The sequence below is a fragment of the Sorex fumeus genome, unplaced genomic scaffold (assembly GCF_029834395.1).
Source record: "Sorex fumeus unplaced genomic scaffold, SorFum_2.1 ptg000061l, whole genome shotgun sequence".
Classification (NCBI taxonomy): Eukaryota; Metazoa; Chordata; class Mammalia; order Eulipotyphla; family Soricidae; genus Sorex; species Sorex fumeus.
Window position 1 is genome coordinate 5,179,706 of NW_026606118.1, and position 23,473 is coordinate 5,203,178.

Sequence of the window (23,473 nt, forward strand, 5' to 3'; positions counted from 1 at the left end):
CTTTATTGTGGCTTTTAAGACATCTTTCCCTAACCTAAGGTCATAGGCATTTTCCCTAAAATCTGGAAATTGTTTTTCTATTAGAATTATAGTTCACCATGGAATTGATTTCTGTTTATAACATAAACTTTCAGCCTTATTTTTCCCGAGTGAATACCCCAATGTCTAGGCACCAGCCTTTCCACTGGTCTTCCATGCTCTTGTGGTAGTGATCAACTTGCCAGGTATATTTTTGTGCTTTCTACTCTAAATGAGATATCTGTTTTTCTCTATTTTCATCAATGCCACTCTGGATTATTACAGAGGTTATAATAAATGTACTCAGGAGAGTAATCTTATAACTTATGACTTTTTTTTTCTCTTTTTTCTTCTTCTTTTTTTTTCTTTTTTTTGTAGGAGTACTGCTATTTATTCAGCCACTGATTAGCTGATTGAATTGTGCATGAACTCCACCTTACTTATTTTTTATTTTTCCATTTTTTATAATTTTATTTATTGAATCACCATGAGAGCAGTTACAAAGCTTTTGGGTCTAAGTCTCAGTCATACAATGAAACACCCATACCTTCACCAGTGCCCATTCTCCACCACCAAAAATCCCAGTATACCCCCATCCCACACCCTCCCCCTGCCTGTGGGGCAGATGATCTCCACATTACTCTCTCTCTCTCTCTACTTTGATCACATTCAATATTTAGACACCAGGCCCACCATTATTATTTGAGATTTACCCCAACACTCAGATCTGCTGAAAAGGCAACAATAGACAATTTGTGTTCTATTGCTGGTTATGACTAACATATGATGTCGTGTGGCTGCAGTAGGGCCATGTGGTTTTGAAATTCTGAAATTTTAACACTTAAATCTGGAGGGATTTCTGCCAAAAGCCATTGGGTTTAGAGATCTGCTCCTGAGTCTCTGGGATCATGGCCGTTGAGCAGCTTGATGAGGAACCAAAGAGGCCATTCGCGGGCGATGACTTGGGGTCTCATTGGGGTGGGGAAGACAGGCCTGGCTCCACCTCCCCCCCCATTCCGTGAGACCCAACAAGTTTCGTCACTGTGGGCCCAAGCCTGACTGTCCACTGGCCTCTGGAGGATGACAGCCACCAAGTCGCCAAGAGGGAGCAGGCGGAGGGACAGCACCCATTCCCCCCTGGGGTGGCCCGGCGACAGTAACCTACTGCGGGGTCCGGACACATTTCTGACAAAAGCCGCTGGGTTTCGAGATTTGTTTCTGAGTCTCTGGGATCAAGGCCGTTGAGCAGCTTGATGAGGAGCCAGAGAGGCCATTTGTGGGCGATGACTTGGGGGTCTCGTTAGGGTGGGGAGGACAGGTCCGGATCCACCTCCCCCCATCCCGTGAGACCCAACAAGTTTCGTCACTGCGGGCCCAAGCCTGACTGTCCAATGGCCTCTGGAGGATGACAGCCACCAAGTCTCCAAGAGGGAGCAGGTGGAGGGACAACACCCTTTCCTCCCTGGGGTGGCCCGGCGACAGTAACGTACTGTGGAGTCCGGATGCATTTCTGCCAAACGCCACTTGGGGTCTCGTTTGGATGGGGAGGACAAGCCCGGCCCCACCCTCATCCTGTGAAGCCCTGTGTGTCTCGCCACTGGGGGCCCAAATGTGACTATCCAGTGGCCTCAGACGGATGGCGGCCACTGGGCCGCCAGGGGGAGTAGGCCAAGGCACGAAACCTATTCCCACCTGGGTTGGCCCAGCACCGGTAGCCTACTGCAGAGACCAGACGCATTTCTACCTAGAGCCACTGGGTTCTGAGATTCGTTTCTGCGTCTCTGGGATCATGTCCATTAAGCAGTTCAATCAGGAACCAAAGAGGCCTTGCCTCCAATTATATAGCTGAGCCGGAGGTGGTTTGTGGGTGTGTCTCCCACATACCTAACTTTTGGCCGTTTACTTTCTTGGTAAACTTTGCCCCAAGTTTTTGGGGTCTGGCCAAAGGCACAGCAGCAATTTTGGGGTATCTGGAAGTCTGAAGGCGCCATGAGGCTGCTGATGCACTCGCCTCACAGGTACAGATTGACCTGCTGGCGGCACCATACCCCTGATGACTTTTTAATTGTTTGTTTATTTGGGGGTTACGCCTGTTGTTGCTTAGGGCTTACACTTGACTCTGAGCTCAGGGGAATATATGGGGTGCCGGGAATAGAACCCACGTCTGTTGTGTTCAAGACAAGCCTCCTACCTCCTGTACTATGTCTCCTGCCCAGAATTTATGCTTCTTTCATCCTAGGTATTCTGGATCTTCGGCCTTTCTACAGAAATATAAAAATCAACTTGTCATGATCTAAGAAAACTTTTAAGATTTGATTAGGAGTGAATTGAATAAATAGATTAAATTTGGAGAGAATGAATGTCTTTATGAAATGTCTTTATGAATGTCTTAGTATTTGCCTGGTATATATATAATTGCATGCTTTTACTCTCAACTTTTCTTTGTCTGATGGTAGATTTGTCAATAATCAGTCTGAAAGGTTTTTTTTAATTCTTATTACCAAATCTGAGTTCTTTTTAACTAAGATCTACTGTTTTAGGAAACATTTATTTTATTTAAGTATCCTAACTTCTAATCACAAAAATTATAATGCAGCAAGACATTTCATTGAATTGCAATCTTTTGCTAAACAGCATAACTTTTTATTGCATAATACGTATTTTGGCAAGAATTTAATACATTTTATGCACATATAAATTAATTTTATACTCACTTTGGTGATTTAAATATACATCATATATTCTTTTTCAAAATGTTTATAATCACTGTTCAGTCATTTAGAATGATGCATAATGTATCTCCAACTATGATTGTGGATTTATCCAATTCTCTTTTATTTTAATTTTTTTAATTGAATCACTGTGAGATACACAGTTACAAAGCTGTTCATGATTGGGTTTCAGTCATACAATGTTTCAACACCCGTTCCTTCACCACTGAAAATATTTTTTAAGAGGTAAGTTTGGCCTATCAGCATTCATTATTATTGCTGATATATTTTGAATTATTTTAAATTTTCTTTTCTTTACCTTTCCTATTCTAAGCTTTTACTTTTCCTCCTTCTTTACTTTCTTTAGGATTGATTGAAAGTGTTGATTGACTCTTCCTCACTGAGGCTCCCTGGATTCTAATGTGTGCATTTCATTCAGAGCTTCTCAATTATTCGTATCATCGGAATCATTTGGAGCCTATTGATTGGTCTTCAAGGCAGGATTTTTTTGTTTGTTTGTTTAGATGCTCCAATGGAGCTCCAAAATCTCCAATGGAGACGTTACTGGGCCCGCTCGAGCAAATCGATGAACAACGGGAGGGCCTTTACCTTTACCTTTACGTTTGTTTAGATGCGTGATAATGAGCCCAAGAACTTGCATTACTAAACAAGTCTCAGGAGATACCGATAATGGGAATGTTGGAACCATACCATGAGATATAGTACTCTGACATAATTGCTTTCATGTTTGATTCCTCGCATTTCATAATAAGGTATAAATAAATAAATGAATTTTCTATTTTTCCTGATATAGCACTGTCCTCCCGTTGTTCATCGAGTTGCTCGAGCAGACCCAGTAACGTCTCCATTTTGAGACTTGTTGTTACTGTGTTTGGCATATTGAATACGTCACGGGTAGCTTGCCAGGCTTTGCCATGCGGGCAAAATACACTCAGTAGCTTGCCAGGTTCTCCGAGAGGGGCAGAGGAATCTAATATAAGTTTCTTTAAATGTTTTAACTTTAGCTGGTGGTGAAATTGGTGTTGAAATATTTAATGCCTGAAATAACTGTGTTATGAACAACCTTGGGTAGCACTGTAGCACTGTCCTCCCATTGTTCATCGATTTGCTCAAGCGGGTACCAGTAACATCTCAAACAAATTGTGCGACTTGTTGTTAGTGTGTTTGGCATATCGAATACGTCATGGGGAGCTTGCCAGGCTTTTGCCGTGTGGGCGAGGTACTCTCGATAGCTTGCCGGGCTCTCCGAGAGGGGCGGAGGAATCGAATTCAGGTCTGCCAGGTCGGCCACGTGCAAGGCAAATGCCCTACCTGCTGTGCTATCGCTCTGCTTAACCTTGGGTAAATCACAGGATTAGAATTTTTTAAAAAAATTTTTAAATAGGGACTGGAGCAATAGCACAGCAGGTAGGGCATTTGCCTTGCACGCAGCCGACCCAGGTTCGATTCCCAGCTTCCCATATGGTCCCCTGAGCACCGCCAGGAGTAATTCCTGAGTGCAGAGCCAGGAGTAACCCCTGTGCACTGCTAGGTGTGACCCAAAAAGCAATAGATAAATAAATAAATAAACAATTTAAAATTAAAAGAAAAGGGGGCTGGAGAGATAGCACAGCGGGTAGGGCGTTTGCCTTGCACGCAGCCGACCCAGGTTCGATTCCCAGCTTCCCATATGGTCACCTGAGCACCGCCAGGAGTGATTTCTGAGTGCAAGAGCCAGGAGTAACCCCTGTGCATCGCTAGGTGTGACCCAAAAAGCAAAATAAATAAATAAATAAATAAAATTTTAACAAAATATTTTGACTTTAATTTTCCCTTTCCCTTTTTACATGTTTTAATTTGACCTTGTTACTTAACCCTCAAGTCAGACACTATTGTTTTTAGATGGAGATCTGTGACTGTTTACATGGGCTTACTAATTTCTGTTTTCATTTGTCCTTCCAGAGTCTGTGTGCTTTCTTCTGGATTATTTCCCTTCTACATGAATTTTACCCTGTAGTTCCTTTAGTGAGAGCCCTGCAAGCTACCGAGAGTACCTCGCCCGCACAGCAAAGCCTGGCAAGCTCCCCGTGACGTATTCGATATGCCAAACACAGTAACAAGTCTCACAATGGAGACGTTACTGGACCTGCTCGAGCAACTCGATGAACAATGGAAGGACTGTGCTACAGTACTACAGTCCTACAGTTCCTTTAGTGAAGAGAAGTTGGTCATAGATGCTCAAGATTTTTTTTTTAATTTTTCTATTTGTCCGTTTTTGTTTGTGATTTTGGAGGGAGGTTTGAAAAGAATAATTCTTTTTCTTTTGATTTTTGGGTCCCACCCAGTGGTGTGTGTGGGCTTCTCCTAGCTCTGTGCTTTGGAGTCACTCCCAGTGGTGCTCAGGGGTCCATGTCGTGCTGGAGATAAAACCTGGGCCTCCCATATGCAAAACATGTGTTCAGTCCATTGAGTTCTCTCCAGGAACTAAAACTATCTTTCATCCATGTTCTTGCACAAAGTTCCGCAAAATACGTAGCTTCTGACCCTTTTCAGAAGAACAGTCTCACTCAGCAGCCCCCTGAAATTTTTCCTTCTTTATGGAGCGATAGCATAGGGGCAGGGCATTTGCCTTGCATGGGGCCAGCCAGGCCGGCCCGAGTTCAATTCCTCCGCCCCTCTCGGAGAGCCCAGCAAGCTACCGAGAGTATCTTGCCCACACGGCAGAGCCTGGCAAGCTACCCATGACATATTCGATACATGCCAAGCATAGTAACAAGTCTCACAATGATGGAGACGTTACTGGGCCCGCTCGAGCAAATTGATGAACAACAGGAGGACAGTGCAGTGCAGCACAGCAGTAGGGCTTTTGCCTTGATTCCTCTGCCCCTCTCGGAGAGCCCTGCAAGCTACTGAGAATATCTCGCCAGCACGGCAGAGCCTGGCAAGCTCCCCATGACGTATTCGATATGCCAAACGCAGTAGCAACAGCTCTCACAATGGTGACATTACTGGGCCCACTGGAGCAAATCGATGAACAACGAGAGGACAGTGCTACGGAGACCAATAGAAAGTGACCCGCATTGGACTCAAGGCGGCCAGTGCTCCTGGGAACACTCCCACTTCAGCAAGGGGAGCACTGACACGTCTGTTCCTTCATCCTTCACCTGCTTTCTCCTGAAGCTGAATAAAGTTCTTTTTTTTTTTTTCCTTTCCATGATCTCTGGGTTACTAGGAGTGAAAGCGTTTGGTTTGTTCAGTATAGGGTCACTGGTATTTTGAAATGAGAGATTCAGAACTTTTAGAAAATCTCTCATGTTTAGACAACCTGAGGGAGAATGGCGTGGGCCTGTCCTCTGCATTCTCTCCTCACAGAAGCTGTATGAAAAGTGCGTTCATGGCGTTTCTCCTCTGCGCGCTTCCACTCCCGCCGTGTTCTCCGTTTGTCTGTGCTATGTTCTGGGAAATTTCTTTAAATTCCATATTTAACTCTTAGATATGTCAAATCCTCTGCTTCATTTATCTGTTAGTGGTGGTTTTAAAATAAAACAAATAAATAATGATCAGGCTTTTAACTTTTTACAATTTTAATTTAGTACTTTTAAAAGTTTGTCTAGGAGCTGGAGAGATAGCACAGCGGGTAGGGCGTTTCCCTTGCACGTGGCCGACCCGGGTTCGATTCCCCGCATCCCACATGGTCCCCTAAGCACCGCCAGGGGTAACTCCTGAGTTCAGAGCCAGGAGTAACCCCTGTGCATCGCCAGATGTGACCCAAAAAGCAAATAAATAAATAAATAAAAGTTTGTCTAGGGGCCAGAGAGATAGTAGAGCCATGCATTTGCCTGGCACACAACTGACCCAGGTTCAATCCCTGGCACACAACATGGTCCCCTGAGCCTACCAGGAGTGATCCCTTTTGTTGTTGTTGTGTGAGTGTGGGGATGTGGCAGGCACCCATCAATTCTCCTGGCTCTGCACACAGGAATTACTATTGAAGGTGGTGCTTGGTGGAGAGCCATGTGGGGTGCAGGGGGTTGAACCGTGGGTGGGCCGCATGCAAGGCAAACACCCTACCCACTGTACTATCACTCCAGCCTCAGGAGTGATCCTTGAGCGTAGAGCCAGGACTAAATCCTGAGCATCACTGGGTGTGCCCCCCTCCCCCACAAATACACACACACACACACAATTCTGTCAAGCAGGGCCAGAGTGATAGTACAGCAGGTAGGGTGCTTGCCTTGCAGGACGTGTCCATCCCCAGCCTCCATACGGTGCCCTCAAACCCCATCAGGAGTGATCCCTAAGCATAGGCCAGGAGTGAGCCCTGAACAATGCTGGCAGTGACTCAGACCCCCATCCCCAGAATAAAAAAATAAATATAAGTAAGTAGACAAAATGAAGTTCTAAAAAAAAAAGAAAGAAAGACAGAAAAAACACTGGAGAGAGTGAGAGCGACAGTACAGCGGGTAAGGCACTAGCTTTGCACAAAGTCAAGCTGGGTTCGATCTCTGGCATCCCATATGGTTCCCTGAACCTGCCAGGAGTGATTCCCGAGTGCAGAGCCAGGAGTAACCCTGAGGACCACTGGCTGTGGCCCCAAAAACAAACAAACAAAAGACAACAACAACATTTTAAAAAAATATATTGGCTGGAGCGATAACACAGCGGTAGAGCATTTGCCTTGCACAAGGCAGGCCCAGCCGAGCCAGGTTCAATTCCTCCACCCCTCTCGGAGAGCCTGGCAAGCTACCGAGAGTATCCTGCCTGCACGGCAAAGCCTGGTAAGCTACCCATGATGTATTCAATATGCCAAACACAGTGACAACAAGTCTCACAATGGAGATGTTAGTGGGCCCGCTCGTGCAAATCAATGAACAACGGGAGGACAGTGACAGTGACTGGCTAGAGGTGCATATGCTGCCCAAGCCCATGTGCTTCTTGCGCCCACGTGGCCAAGCACATGTGGCGCCTGAGCACATGTGTCACCCGCATCTCCCCTCTTGAGATGTGTACTTTTGGGCTTTCGTGTCTAATGCTAGGATGTGTTTAGGGGTTCTCTCCAGTTTAGGGGTTCTCTCCACCCTTGGAGAAGCCCGTGTTCTCTCTTAAGTGTGTTACTATCTCTCTCTCTCACTCTCTCCCCCTCCACACCTTAAAGAGCCTCCAAATAAAATCTATTTATTCACTGAAAAAAAAATACTGGCTAGATAGTACAAGAATTAACGTGCTTGGGTCTGGAGTGATAGCACAGCGGGTAGGGCATTTGCCTTGCACACGGCCAACCCGGGTTCTATTCCCAGCATCCCATATGGTCCCCTCGAGTAATACCAGGAGTAATTCCTGAGTGCATTAGCCAGGAGTAACCCCTGTGCATCACTGGGTGTGACCCAAAAAGCAAAAAAAAGAATTAATGTACTTGCCTGAGATGTGGCCAATCCTGGCTGAAATCCCCAGCACCACACATGGTCCATCTGAGCACCTCCAGGAGTGATCCCTGAGCTCAGAGCTAGTAGGAAGCCCCGAGCACTATTGTGCTTGGCCCCAACACAAACAAGTCTAACACTGTTCTTTGTTCCCAGTTAGAAGAGATTTGGGAGAAATAAGGGCAAGAACCAGGGGGTTTGGGGTTGGTGATATATTTTTTTCTCAATATGCTATGTTTCAATTATAAAACTCCATTGAACCACATTTAACAATTTCTGTACTTTTTGTATGAATACTATTGTCTTTCTTGTGCCCTTGTTTGTTTTGGGGGCCACACCCAGAAATGTTCAGGTATTACTCCTGACTCTGCACACAGGAATTCTTCCTGGGGATCATATGGGATGCCGGGGATCAAATCCAGGTCAATCACATGCAAGGCAAGGGCCCTCCCAGTACTAGTACCAGAGAACTAGTCCTAGTTCTCCAACCCCTCTTGTTCCCTTCTTGTGAACATTTAAATTTTTAAATAATTAAATTTAACAGAGCATTTGTTTGGACATAACTTGTTTTATATTCTACATTTAATAAATCCATTGTTTTAAGTTCTTAGGAGTTTTTGCTGACTCTAGCTCATGGCAATTTTCTATTTTAATTTTGGAGTGTGAGGTTATGTTTGGCTGGAGTTTATCTGTGGGAACCCTGTACTTTTAGATTTCGACAAAATCTATCCAGAAACACTGGCATTACTTCTGTCAATTGTTACCAGTTAAGGATCATAAAATTAATTCTCAATTATCCATTGTAGATGCAAACTCCAAATCTTATCAAGTAGAGATCTAAAGATAAAAATTCCTGGAGGGGCCAGGGCAGGAAGGGCGTTTGCCATGCACGTGGCTAGCCTGGGTTCAATCCCAACATCCCATTTGGTCCCCTGAGCACTGCCAGGAGTGATTCCTGAGTGCAGAGGCAGGAGTGACCCTTGAGCAAACAACCAACCCACTAAGGCAAGCAACCCAGACCTCAAAGAACCACCGTGAGTCCATTTTGGAAAGCCGGTCTCCGTTTTGCACCTCAGGGTCGTTAGTTTACAACCAAGTAAGAAAAATATTCGGAGAGCCCGGCAAGCTACCGAGAGTATTCGATATGCCAAACACAGTAACAACAAAGTCTCCAATGGAGACGTTACTGGGTCCGCTCGAGCAAATCGACGATCAACGGGAGGGCCTTTACCTTTACCTTTTAAGAAAAACATGCCAGACTCCAAGGGCCTGGACATAAACATCCAGACACCTGACCACAAATAACAAGGATGATTCAAGTCAGTGGAACAAGGTATGTTAACGCCTCTGTTTCAGCTTCTGACACTCTGCTTGCTTGCTCAAGGGTGTGAGAATACACCTGGCAGGGGGCACCCAGGCATGGAGGCAGGAGGGCGCAGGGCTTAATAACCTCTCCCGGAAGGCGATCAGGGTTCCTAGTCTCTTAGGCTTGCAAACTCTTAGCACTGATTCACTAGTGCTCGGAGTTTCAAGACTGGGGAGTGGTTTCAGCTTGCGACCCCTCAGCCCTGAGTCCCTTCAGTGTAGGTATTCTAGTATGTAAATTAAGCCTTGAACTATCTGTCCTGTCTCTGTGTGTCTCAGTAGGTGGCTGAGCTTGCACTTGTGGCCACGTAACATTTGGAGGTCCTACTGAGATCTCTGGCCCCCTAATATTTAGGGGTTCCATCAAGATCTCTTGGCCCCCTAACATGTGGGGGTTCCATCGAGATCTCTGGGCCCCTAACATTTGGGGGTTCCACGGAGATTCTTGGTCCTTGCCACACCGGACTGAGCGATTCTTCTTTGTGCCTCTGGAACTTGGTCTCTGTTACTCACTTCTGGTCTCTGAACTCTTTTGTCTGGCTCTGAGTTCTAACTTGTGTGACCTGGTTTGAGAGGAGGCACGTGGGCGAGAGAGTGTGGAGTCCCACCGCTCCAGCTCCGGTATCTGAATGGGCTCTCACCCACTGTTCAGTGTGCCGCGTATTGCCCCTGTGAACTCCGGGAACTCCTTACTTCGATGCCAAGGTGACCTGAAGGTCCCCAGGGGTCCGGCCGCGTGAGCATCTGAGTGCTCCCCATTCATATTGCGTCCTCCACTGCCTGTCACTTCCGTTTTCCACACCTTAGTGAGCACACCCCATTGATTGGTGTTTGTGGTTCGGTCTGAAACAGGGCCAAGTCCAGGTTAACAGGTTAATCGGCCTGAAACAGGGCCGAGCCCCGGTTAGTAGGTTAATCGGCCCGAAACAGGGCCGAGCCTTGTCGGTAACGCTTGACGCAGCTGTGATTACTGAAAGGCAGGTTGCCAGGAGACACCCTTGGCAGCCATTGGATGTCCAGGCTTTCGAAAGCAAATGTTTTGTGTTTTCTCTCTGTTTGGCTACCTTTCGCGCTTCTCAGTGCTCTTTTCATGTTTCTTCAAGAAACTGGTCCATCGTTCCCTTCCAGAGCAATGGGTGATTCATCTGCCCAGAGACCTACTGTTCTGGAAGAAATGATGCGCCATCGGTCAGTATAGGACCAAAAGGCAAAGGGCCTGGATGCCACCGTTGACCGTTGCATTCTGCATATGGATTGTGAGTTAGAGTGGTCCAGGGAACTGTGGATCTAATTTGTGTTATCGAGTGAGACAGGGAGTCTTTGGTGAATGGCGGGGAAAGGCTAGACACCCCCCCCCCCATCAGTGCTGTTACAGTTCCTGTCATTACCTGCATCAAGGGTCTTGCGGTGCAAGAGACAGCTTCCCTGTCCCCCCCGCACCCCCCCCACCGCACCTGCCCCCTCAGCTGAGGCCAGAGAGAGAGAACAGTGACGAATCACAGACCTATGCTGGTCACAGTTCTGAAGCTAGGAACTTGATGTCTAAAGAGTTAAAAGTCCTGAATGCTTTTTGAATAAAGAATATCCAGAAAGCAAAATATGTATTTGTGGTAAAAAGGATTTAAAGTTTAAAACATTCTGGGAGAAGAATTCTGTCTCAAGGGATAGTTGGTCTTTAATGAAAGGAAAAAGGAGATAAAACAGAAAACTAGAAGTAATATTTGACCTTCAAACTAAGGTAAACATAGACAATCTAAAACTTTGTTTCCTTTCTCTATATTATGTTATAGAAATTGCTTAAAGGGTATAAGATTGTTTAAAGATATAAGCTTAGGGGCTGGAGCAATAGCACAGCGGGTATTTGTCTTGCATGGGGCCGACTTGGGTTCAATTCCCAACATCCCAAATGGTCCCCTGAGCACCACCAGGAGTAATTCCTGAGTGCATGAACCACAGAGTAACCCCTGTGCAATGCCAGGTGTGATCCAAAAGGCAAAAATAAATAAATAAATAAATAAAGATATAATCTTATAATTATAATAATGTAAATATAATAAAGATATAAATATATAGATATAATATAGATATAAATAAAGATATAAATATAATAAAGATATAGTCTTCTGCCCCCGCGCCTGACTGTCCTCGCTCGCCAGGACCCCTTGGAGGGGAGCGGGTTGAGCTTTCCTCCCCGCCCCGACCAGGGCTCCGGCAGCCAAAGACCTCCAGGACCAGCCACCACCATGTTGAGACTACTCTCCGCACACATGAAGGTACTGGCAGAGGGACAAAGTCACGCGGGTTCCGAGGCCGAGATCTCCAAGCCTACTCGGATTTGGGCCGAGCATCCTCCACCCAGATCCTCCAAATTCCAGTAGGCGGGGGTCACACCCACCACCTGGCCCCCTGGCGCCGTGTAATCCCATCAACGGCCAAGACTCAGAGACTATAAAAACCAGCTCCCAGAACCGCGCAGCCGCATTTGTGGCCGCGTGACCACTTATTAGGTAAAGGTAAAGGTAAAGGCCCTCCCGTTGATCATCGATTTGCTCGAGCGGGCCCAGTAACGTCTCCATTGGAGACTTTGTTGTTACTGTGTCTGGCATATCGAATACTCTCAGTAGCTTGCCAGGCTCTCCGAGAGGGGCGGAGGAATCGAACTCAGGTCGACCATGTTGGCCGCTTGTAAGGTGAACGCCCTACCCGCTGTGCTATCGCTCCAGACCACTTATTATAACATCTTATTATCTCATTCCTACTTTGGACAAACTGGCAGGCTACCGAATGTAACCTGCCCACACAGCAGAGTCTGGCAAACTTCCCGTGGCGTACCCAATATGCCAAATACCAGTAACAATGATGGGTCTCATTCTCCTAAAGAGCCTTGAATGTAATCTCAGGGCTAGGATGAAGGAGACGTTACTGGGGCCTGCTTGAGGCAATCGACGAATAACAGGATGATTTGTGATTTGTGTGATTGTGATTATCTTAAACTGCCTATGTGATTATTTGAGCTGTGTACTGAAGATAGACAAAAATGAGGTTAAAGTCATTTAAAAAATGCAAAGGCAGCCCATTGGAAGTGATGGAGTGAGCAAAGATTGAAGAAAAATTTAGGTGAATTAAATGTATGAATCTTAGTATTTTAACCCTCTAAATCTGTGTTTTCCTAGAATTCAGAATTCTAAAGATAAAACTTTTAGTATGTTTTCTGATTAGTTTCTAATTGAAGTGAACTTTTACCAAGAGTAATATGCTATAAGATCTTTAATTGTGAGTATTGTAAACCTTTTGAATATCTACAGAACTGGTGTAATCCTTTAGGAAGAGTACTGAAGAGTACAGTTTTGTCATGGTAAATGAGCTAATGATTAACAACTTGTTTCCAAATTTCTTGGGAGATAATTCTGGTTGCTCTTTTTTTCTTTTTGGGTCACACCCGATGATGCTCAGGGATTACTACTGACTCTGCACTCAGTCGTTACTCCTGGCAGTGCTCAGGTGACCATATGGGATGCCGGGGATCAAACCTGGGTCAGTCTTGTGCAAGGCAAAAGCCTTACTGCTGTAATTATTGCTTCAGCTCAGATCAATCTGTATTGATCACTTGACATCCTTGGCAAACAATACAGCGTCCCTGATTCTCGATTGTCAACGGAGGTCAGAACTCCGGACTCCTTCTCTCACTTGAGTCAAGTGTGATATTCCAAGCATAGCTCTTTCGATTCTTCTTTGGGAGACCCGAATAGCTAAGTCCAGCAAAATAAGGAGGTTAAACCTGTAAGAAGTGACTATAAGGGAGGACTATAGATGTGTATTTTAAGTAAGAAAGATAATGGATGGAGATATCATCAGTGGGAAAAGGAAGGGAGTCCTGTTAAAATGAAGTTGGTTTTGAAATGAAATAAAGGAAAGTTACAAGACAGAATAAATGTAAAGAAATATGTACAAGGTTTGAGAATGTGTAGAAGGTTCGAGGTTGTGTTTTAAGGAATCAAACTGCATTGTTATAAGAAACTCTTTATATCTGCAGAATTGTTCTAGTACCTTGATGGCAAGATCTATGGAAAAGATATTAGAGGGATGGCCTGGACTCCTCTTACAGTGCTCTTAGAGAATTAGAAATCAAGGTTTTCAACATGGAACTAAATGAGTTAGACATGATGTTAAACTGTATGTTCTGTCGCTGTGGATTTTAATGCTTCTTTTGACTGGGACCCACAACAAACAGGTATATTGCATCTCATTGTGAGTAAAGTGCTTTTTCTCTTCTTTGTGCCTTCAGGGCATTGTTGATGCCTCATGACACTGTGTTGCTTAAATCTGCATAAATCCAGATAGAAAATCTTTCCTCTATGTCACAGGGTCTACCCATCACGAAGGCAGAAAATTCAGCCCCAAAGCCCTCTCCCAGGGTAACAGTCACGGGTTTGGTCTAAATGACAGAAGCAGGTGTTTAACAGGTGCTATTACCAGTGCCCTGCCAACCTTGGGGAGACCCTAGGGGCAGGCCGGCTCATGGAAGGACCAGATATCATCCCTGCGATAGAAAGCCAGGACTCTGCAGATCTGCAGTGACTGACCGGGACTGGGCCCGCTCTCAGACCAGCCACTGTGCAGAAGGGAGGCTACTGAGCTGGGTGTGGTCCCCAAACCAAACCAAACCAAACCAAACCAAACAAATTCTTGGAAACTACTCCTCATCTCCGCCCTCCCAGACCAGGATGCGAATAAAGACAAATTCCCTTGTTCCTCACATGGCTGAGCGCAGCTTTCTCTCTCTTATTCCTCCAATCTTTTCCAAAGAACTGAATCCTTCAGAGTTTTGAGACTATGTGGGATTCCCAGTTGAACCTCCCCGATTTCCTTGCCCTTCTCCCACTGTCAAGGCATTACCTGCCGTGTCCCGGTGCTGTGAAAGCATTAGGTTCCCAGACTCACCTCACATTCCTTCAGTTTTCCCCTCAACTCCGGTTCCCAGATCCCTTTCCATGGGGAGCCCCACTAATACCTCTGACCCCAGTCTCCTCACCACAGATAAGCATGGCACAGATGTTTGTCACTGTCAAGTGAACATTTCCTTTTTTTCACTGATGTAATGTTCATTCATCACACAGTGTTTTCACGTTGTGGCTTGGTCTGTCTGGTGGTAGGAGCTGAGATTCGGGCAGGGAGCAGGCCGAGGCTCTCACACCGGCTGGAGCACTGGGCGTGGAGCCAGGGTCAATAGTAAGAGAGTCCCAGCGTCTCACGGGAAGGCACTTGGGACCATCAGAGCCTCTTGCCCAGGTGCCAGAACCCAGGTGAAGTCCTGAATCATTCTGAAAGTCCAGCACTGGGCTAACTCCTTCATCCTTTGGAAGAAGTCAAAACTGTTCTTTTTTAAGTGGAAACAGAGATAAACAAATAGGACTATCTCAAATTAAGAAGCTTCTGCACCTCAAAAGACACAATAACCAGAACACAAAGACAATCTACAGAATGGGAAAGGATATTTACCCAATACCCATCTGATAAAGGGTTGATATACAAAGCACTGGTTGAACTCTACAAGAAGAAAACATCTAACCCCATCAAAAAATGGGGTGATGAAATGAACAGAAACTTTCCCAAAGAAGAAATCCGAATGGCTAAAAGGCACACGAGAAAATGCTCTACATCACTAATCATCAGGGAGATGCAGATTAAAACAACAGTGAGATATCATCTCACACCACAGAGACTGGCCCACATCCAAAAGAACAAAAGCAACCAGTGTTGGCGCGGATGTGGCGAGAAAGGGACTCTCCTTCACTGCTGGTGGGAATGCCGATTGGTTCAGCCCTTTTGGAAAACAATATGGATGATTCTCAAAAAATTAGAAATTGAGCTTCCATTTGACCCAGCAATCCACTCCTGGGAATGTATCCCGGCGAGGCAAAAAAGTATAGTCGAAGTGACATCTGCATCTGTTGGTTCTTTGCAGCACTCTTTACAGTAGCCAGAATCTGGAAAAAACCTGAGTGCCCAAGAACAGATGACTGGTTAAAGAAACTTTGGTACATCTACACAATGGAGTACTATGCAGCTGTTAGAAAAGATGAAGTCATGAAATTTACATACAAGTGGTACTACATGGAAAGTATCATGCTAAGCGAAATGAGTCGGAAAGAGAGGGACAGGCATAGAAAGACTGCATTCATTTGAGGAATATAAAGTAACAAATTGGAAGACTAACACCCAAGAATAGCCAAGATAAGTACCAGGAGGTTCACTCCATGGCCTGGAGGCCAGCCGCACATGCTGAGGGAGAAGGCAGCTCAGATAGAGAGGGGAGCACCAAGTAAAGGGTGTTGGGAGGACCCTCCCAGGATGAGAGATGCATGCTGAAAATAGACTACAGACCAAACATGATTGTCACCCACTGCCTCTTTTGCAAACCACAGCACCCAAAAGGAGAGAGAGAGAACAAAAGGGAATGCCCTGCCACAGGGGTGGGGTGGGATGGGGGGGGGTGAGGGGGGTGGGAGGGATGCTGGGAGCATTGGAGGTGGGGAATGGGCACCGGTGGAGGGATGGGTACTCAATCATTGTATAACTGAAACCCAAGCACAAAAATTTGTAAGTCTACAACTGTACCTCATTGTGTTTCACTAATACAAATTAATCACTTAATCACTTAACTTCCCGTTAGTCATCGATTTGCTCGAGCGGGCGCCAGTAACGTCTCCATTTGTCCCTGTCGCGTGCTAGTGTAGCCACCTCCATGAATGTGCGAGGAACGCCAAGAGAGAGATAGCCACCAAAAATCGGCTATCTTCGAAAACTCTTGAGCTAATTCGCCAGCGTGGTTTGGCGCATGCCTCAGGCAACCGAAAGCTAACGTCCGAGCTCGCAAAGCAGTGCAGAGATGCGATCAAGGAAGACCTCAAAGAGAGAAGAGCAGAAGTACTGGTAGATGCGGCAGAAGCCGGGAAAAGTATTCGTAACGCCCGCCTGTCCTTCGCCAACTATAAGACCAAGATGACTGCCCTCCGACATCCTGATGGATCCATCACATCCTCCAGAATGGCAATGGAGAAGATTATCCATGACTTCTACTCAAATCTCTTCGATAGCCATGTCCACTTGCCGACATACCAAATTCCACAGGATGGATATGTCGTTCCCAACGTTCTCCCTTCTGAAATCCGACACGCCTTTTTGTCGGTAAAGAAACAAACAGCACCCGGCCCAGACAAGGTCAGACCTGAACACCTGAAGAACCTGCCATCAGTACTCATCAATACACTGGCTCGGCTCTTCACTCGCTACCTGTCTGAATGCAAGGTTCCGTCCCAATGGAAAACCAGCAGGACCGTACTACTGTTCAAGAAGGGAGACATCCATGACATTGGCAACTATCGCCCGATCTGCCTATTGTCTGTCATCTACAAGTTGTTCATTCGAGTCATCCTAAATAGGATTGGCAGAACACTAGATGAAGGACAACCATGCGAGCAAGCCGGGTTCCGCAAAGGATTCAGCACCATCGACCATATCCACACAATAACCAAGCTCATTGAGGTCTCGGGAGTTCAAGATGCCGCTGTTTAACGTTCATTGATTTAAAGAAGGCCTTTGATTCTGTTGAGATGGAAGCGGTCATTGAAGCCCTAGCCAATCAGGGCATTCAAGCCCAATACATCAGGATCCTCCGTGAGCTGTATTGCGGATTCACTACCAGGATCTCACCATTCTACAAAGAAGTGATCGTTGATGTCAAGAGAGGGGTGCGGCAGGGTGATACCATTTCACCGAAACTCTTCAGTGCCACCCTCGAGAACATCATGCGACGACTGGAATGGGAAGGAATGGGAGTGAAGATAGATGGTCGGCAACTACACCACCTCCGCTTTGCTGATGACATTGTTTTAATAACACCAAACATCAGCCAAGCAGCACAAATGCTGGCCGACTTTGACCGTGAGTGTGGAAAGGTAGGACTACAGCTGAATCTTACGAAGACAATGTTTATGAGAAACATAACATTGTTCAGGAACAACGCCCCATTCGCTCTCAATGGAACGACCATCTCCGAATGCAACAGCTATGTGTACCTAGGTCCAGAGGTCAACATGACAAATGACCTGGCACCCGAGCTGCGCAGGAGGAAGAGAGCGGCTTGGAACGCCTTCAAGAACGTCGAAGAAATAGCTAAGAGGACGAAGAACCTCCGGCTCCGGGCACATCTCTTTGATTCCACTGTTCTTCCTGCATTAACATATGCCTCAGAGACCTGGGCCCTACGCAAACAAGATGAGAACGCTATTCAGGTCTCCCAAAGAAGAATAGAAAGAGCTATGCTTGGAATATCACGTTTCACTCAAATGAGAGAACGAATCCGGAGTTCTGACATCCGTCGACGATCAAGAATCAGGGACGCTGTCTCATTTGCCAAGGTGTCGAAAATCAGATGGGCTGGTCACGTAATGAGATTTAAAGACGACCGTTGGACTAGAGCTGTTACTGATTGGATTCCACGGGATGTCAAGAGACCACGTGGCCGCCCACCTACCAGATGGTCAGACTTCTTCGTCAAGATCATGCACAATCGGTTTGAGGCCCTTCATGTTCCCGGAGCGAACAGATGCCAATACAAATTAAAAAAAAATAATAAATAATAAATAAAGGCCCTCCCATTGATCATCGATTTGCTCGAGCGGGCCCAGTAACGTCTCCATTGGAGACTTTGTTGTTACTGTGTCTGGCATATCGAATACTCTCGGTAGCTTGCCGGGCTCTCCGAGAGGGGCGGAGGAATAGAAACTCGGGTCGGCCATGTTGGCTGCGTGCAAGGCAGACGCCCTACCCACTGTGCTATGGCTGGAGCGATAGCACAGCGGGTAGGGCGTTCGCCTTACAAGCGGCCAACATGGCCGACCCGAGTTCGATTCCTCCGCCCCTCTCGGAGAGCCCGGCAAGCTACCGAGAGTATTTGATATGCCAGACACAGTAACAACAAAGTCTCCAATGGAGACGTTACTGGGCCTGCTCGAGCTCGAGCAAAAAAAAAAAACATTGTTTTTTTTTTGCAGGGTAGGGGGTTGCAATGCTCAGGGTTGCTCCTGGCTCTGCACTTAGCAATCAGTCCTGGCAGGGCTTGGAGGGACATGTGGGATGCGAGGTGTGTGTGTCGGGGGTGGGGGGGTGCTGTTACATGCAGAATGGCCAAATGCAAGGCAAGCACCTTAACTGCTATAGTCTCTCTCCAGCTTCGTGTCAAAGCTCTTCTTAAAATAGAAAGAGCTTGGGGTTAGGGAGATAGTACAATGAGTTAGGGTCTGATCCCAGACACCTCATGTGGTCTCCTGAGCCTGCCAGGAGCAATACCTGAGCACAGAGCCAGGAGCAAGCACAAAGCAACCTCCCCTTAAAAAAATGATGCGTTTTACCTCTTAGAAGGACAAACATTCAAAATAGAGTGAAGATCATAATGAATATTTGAAGAAACAAAAATTCTTTTATTGCTTCTCTAATATAAAATTAATTAATTCTTTCTAGATAACATTTAAGGATGTGTGTGACCTTTGAGTTAATGATTCTACTTCTGGAAGTTTATTCTAAGAGAATAGGATGTTCACCAATATGCAGTTGCAAAACTATTAAGTGAATGATCTGTAATTTTTTTTGTTTGGGGGGTGGGGGGTAGCACACTTGGAAATGCCCAGGACTTACTCCTGGCTCTGCTCGAAGGGATTAGCCCTAGAGAGCTCAGGGGAGCATGCAAGGCTCCAAGCATCCAACTCAGGTCGGCTGCCTGCAAGGCAAATGCCCTACCTGTTCCAGTCCCCTGTAAATTGGGGATTTTTGGGGGGTACCCCATGATGCTCAGGGGTTAGTCTTGACTCTGCAACTAGGAATTACATCTGCCAGCAGTACTCAGTGGATGTCGGGGATTAAATCCAGGTTGGCCTCATGCAAGGCCAGCAGCACAGATTATCGAATGACATTGGGTTGTCCTTGCTCCTCCCACAAGGATCTTAGGTTTATTGAGTTACTCCAACAACAGTGCCCCTGAGGCACACCCAATTCCATCAAGCACTAATAATCCTATATTGCTTTTCTCTCTCCTTTATGTCACTTGCATGGTTTAGCAATGTCCTTTTTGTATAGACACAGGAAGACAGTCGATGCCATGCTTTTGTAACATGGGAATTAATTGACTCCAAAATAATGTTTACCCCTGGGCATCCAGATTTACTTGACTTAAGCCTCAGTTGCCCTTAGTTCTTAGCACTCCAAAAGCAGGGTCCCGACAAAGGGACTGGATGGACCCAGGGCAAGCTGTGAGCTACCCTGACATCAAAAGGCAATAAGCTAAGCACCATAAGTATAAGTTAAGAAGTACATGGTCATGGAACAAACTCTGTCATGACCCAAAAAGAAGTGACTGAATAAGGACTCTGCTGGGGTTAGGAAAGACTAATCTCGCCTGAGGACTGTAGTCTGGGATTTTATAGTCAAGTGTCCCCAGGAAGAGTCAACCTTTAAGCTAAATATATCTCTTACTGTGTTTATACAAAATGACTAGAAATATTGTAAGTAAATTGACTATGATGTTTTAAATGGATTACTAGCGAGGAAAGGATAAAGCAATACACCCTGGATGGAATCCAACCCTTGAGTGGATCTCCCAATAATCTCCCTCAGATGAGATTTTTGTCCTTGAGTTATTCCCCTAGAACTTTTCCAGAAGGAGTGGCTTTACCTCTGTTTGTTGTTATGACGATCTTTAACCCCACCTCTCTGTCCCCCGCCCTTCATGATTGCTATGTAACTATGCTGAAAGGGGAAAGAAGGGACTTTGGAGACTTTGAGGACTATGAGGAGACTGAGACGGGAGTAGATGAGAACTAGGACTATGAGGAGGACGAGGATGATGGGACTATGATGACTGGGACCATCACCAAAACTACGATTACGACTGTGCTGTAAGGGAGAGATTCGGACTATACTGGGGAAGAGAGAAAAATAAACTGACTACCGATTAGCCTGGGGTCCCCGGTCCTGTTTCTCGGTTACCCCTGGTCCTTCTGACGTATCCGTCCATTTTTCATCATCAGGCCTGGGGAGGCGGTTCTCGGCCACCGAACAATCTAGTGTCCCTCTCCCTCCCCCCTCCCCCCACTCCTCTGCTTTTCTTTGAAACTCACAACAGATGTCCACAGAACACTGCCAGGGGTGGCCCCATGCACTACCCCCATGTACTTCTGCTCCAGCTCCACCTCTAATTTTTTTTTTAAAGGATATGATCTCATGTTGAACAATTGAGGACTGGTCAAATAAATTGATATATACAATTCAAAACATCTTCCAGACTTAGAAATCTATGGTAGACTGCTAACAAGGAAAGAAATAATTGCCAACATAATTCAATGAAAGGCGCTGTCATGGACAATACACATGGATTCTGTTCTTTGTAAAGTGATTTCATGAAGTAAAAGTTCCCAAATATTACCAATCAGGGGCTGGAGCCTTAGGACATTGGGTAGGTCGCTGGCTTCACATGCAGCCAACCCAGGTTGGATTCCCAGCACCACAGATGGGCCGTTGAACACTGCCAGGAGTGATCCCCGAGTGCAGAGCCAGGAGTAAGACCAGAGCACTGAGGGATACCCCCAAAAAGCAACAACAAAAATATTATCAAACAACATCGATGAATCCCACAGACATTATTCTGAGCAAGAGAAGGCAGCTGTGAGAGAGTGTTGAAAGAAGTCAAGTGGTGTTGGCCTTTACACAGAAAGAGGAGGGGTGGAGTAATGGCTATCAGCAGGGAAGGAACATAAGAGAAATTTCAAAGGTGCAGTGAAGGTGTGCTGCATTGAGTTGGGATGTAGTCATACAGCTATCCACGAATGGAAATGCTTATTGAACTGTGCACTTAAGGAGGGAGTCCTTTCTGCATTTTATTGTCTGAATACTAAACCTTGGTAACAGAACTTTCTTGTTTTGATCTTGTGTCGATCGAATCTGCCCACCTTCAAGGGACTCGGGTCAACCCGCCCTGGTTTATGATCATCTTAGGTGATTTATCACCTTTAGGATTGTGCAAGAAACACGGTTTTGTTGGGAGTTTTTTTTTTCTTGATAAGAAATTACTTCAGAGGTAGCCAGGAGCAAGAAGGTACCTGGCCTGGCACACCAATGAGTAAAGCATGCTGGATTCACTCCAGCACCCCACCCAGGTGGGCCCCGGCACAGAGAAGGGGGTGACTCAGTCCTCCAGGGCCTCAGTTCTCCTCCCCCAACCCCTTTCAGCACTTGTTTCCAGGAAAGGCTTGGCTGATTCTACCCTATTGATTCTGAGAGCACTTAGAGATCAGAATCCCAAGAGGGGCAGAAGCCAAGAGCAGAATCTTTTTGTAGATTCCTGTGGAGAGGGAATTGCTGCTAGTTTGTGTTTTTGTTTGTGTTTTTGTTTTCCCCTGCAGGGAATTCTTGGCCAACTGGACCTTCAGGTTCAAAGCAAGGCCCCAAGGATGTGGTGCAGCTCTGGGGATAACCGGGTCACACTGGTGGTGCTGGGCCTTGCAGGGCTGCCTCCAGCCAGACCTTGGGGAAGGTTTTGCTGAGCCTGGGGCTGGGTTGGCTGCATGCAGAGCAGGTGCTTTCCCTGATAAGCCACGGTGCCAGTGGGTTTAGTGCTCGTGGCTCAGTCCTGGTCAGTATTTTTTTTTAATTTTAATTTTTTTTTTTTTAATTTTTATTAATGAAACACCATGAGGTACAGTTGTAGACTTACAAATTTTTGTGCTTGGGTTTCAGTTATACAATGATCAAGTTATACAATGATCCCTACACCAGTGCCCATTCTCCACCACCACAGGTCCCAGTATCCCTCCCACCCCCATCTCCCCCATCCCACCCTGCCTCTGTGGCAGGGCATTCCCTTTTGTTCTCTCTCTCTTTGGGGGTGTTGTGGTTTGCAAAAGAGGCATTGAGTGGCAATCATGTTTGGTCTATAGTCTACCTAGTCAGTATTTTAAGCTAGAATGATCAGGACTATAACTCTGGACCACATTCCTGGAGCTCTCAGACCCTGGCTGGACCCCACGCCCTGCTCTCAGCACTGCTCCTTACCTTGTTTCTGCATGAGAGCCCAGTGGTTCTTGGCCCAACTTAAAATCAAGCCATCATTCTGCACTCAATTTGGTTGCTAGCAGCAGTTGCAACTGAGGACAAAGTTTGGGGTAGACTTGCATGAGCTTAAGAGACTTTGGGAGGATGTGGGTCTACCATATCCTGGAAAGAGACAAGTAGTGGGACCAGGGAGAGGGTTTTCATAAAGAAGGTTCAAAGGCAGAAGGTTGCAAGGAAAGTGGGGCTGGAGCCCAGGATTGTGGGTGAAGCACCTTCACCCCAGAGTTCGCTAGGGGAGAAGCTCCTCTTTTTGTTAGGAGAGAGCCCCAAGCACTGCCAGGTATGGTCCCCAAACAAACCAAACCCACAGCTTTTCCAGGGGAGAAGCTCCAGCTACAAGGGGAGATAGAAACAGGAGGTATTGACTCGAGCTTTATCTTGTTGCTGAGAGGTAATTAAATCATTCTTTGGGAGCAGCCCAGTGATAAGCTGATAGTGTGGTTTGGAAAGACGTATCTGTGCAGCATGAATAAGGAAGGGAGCCTGTCGATAAGGAGTCTAGGTGGGTGGCTGCTTCCCAGGAGAGGAAAGACTTGTGGTGGGTGACGGGGAAGCCACAAAATCAGACATGGAATATGAATCATCGGCTGTGCAAGATTTCAATGAAGAAGCAAAGATGGGGTGAATTATAAACCCCAGGAGATGTGATTCACCCTTGTGTCCTCTCCCGAGACACTCACTCCCTAGACACCAATCACGGCAGTGACAAACCCTGGGCAAAGGGCTGGAGATTGCAAGGGTAGGTAAGAAAGGACGTCAGCCCAGGGCTAGATGATCGAGTGATGGATGAAACGG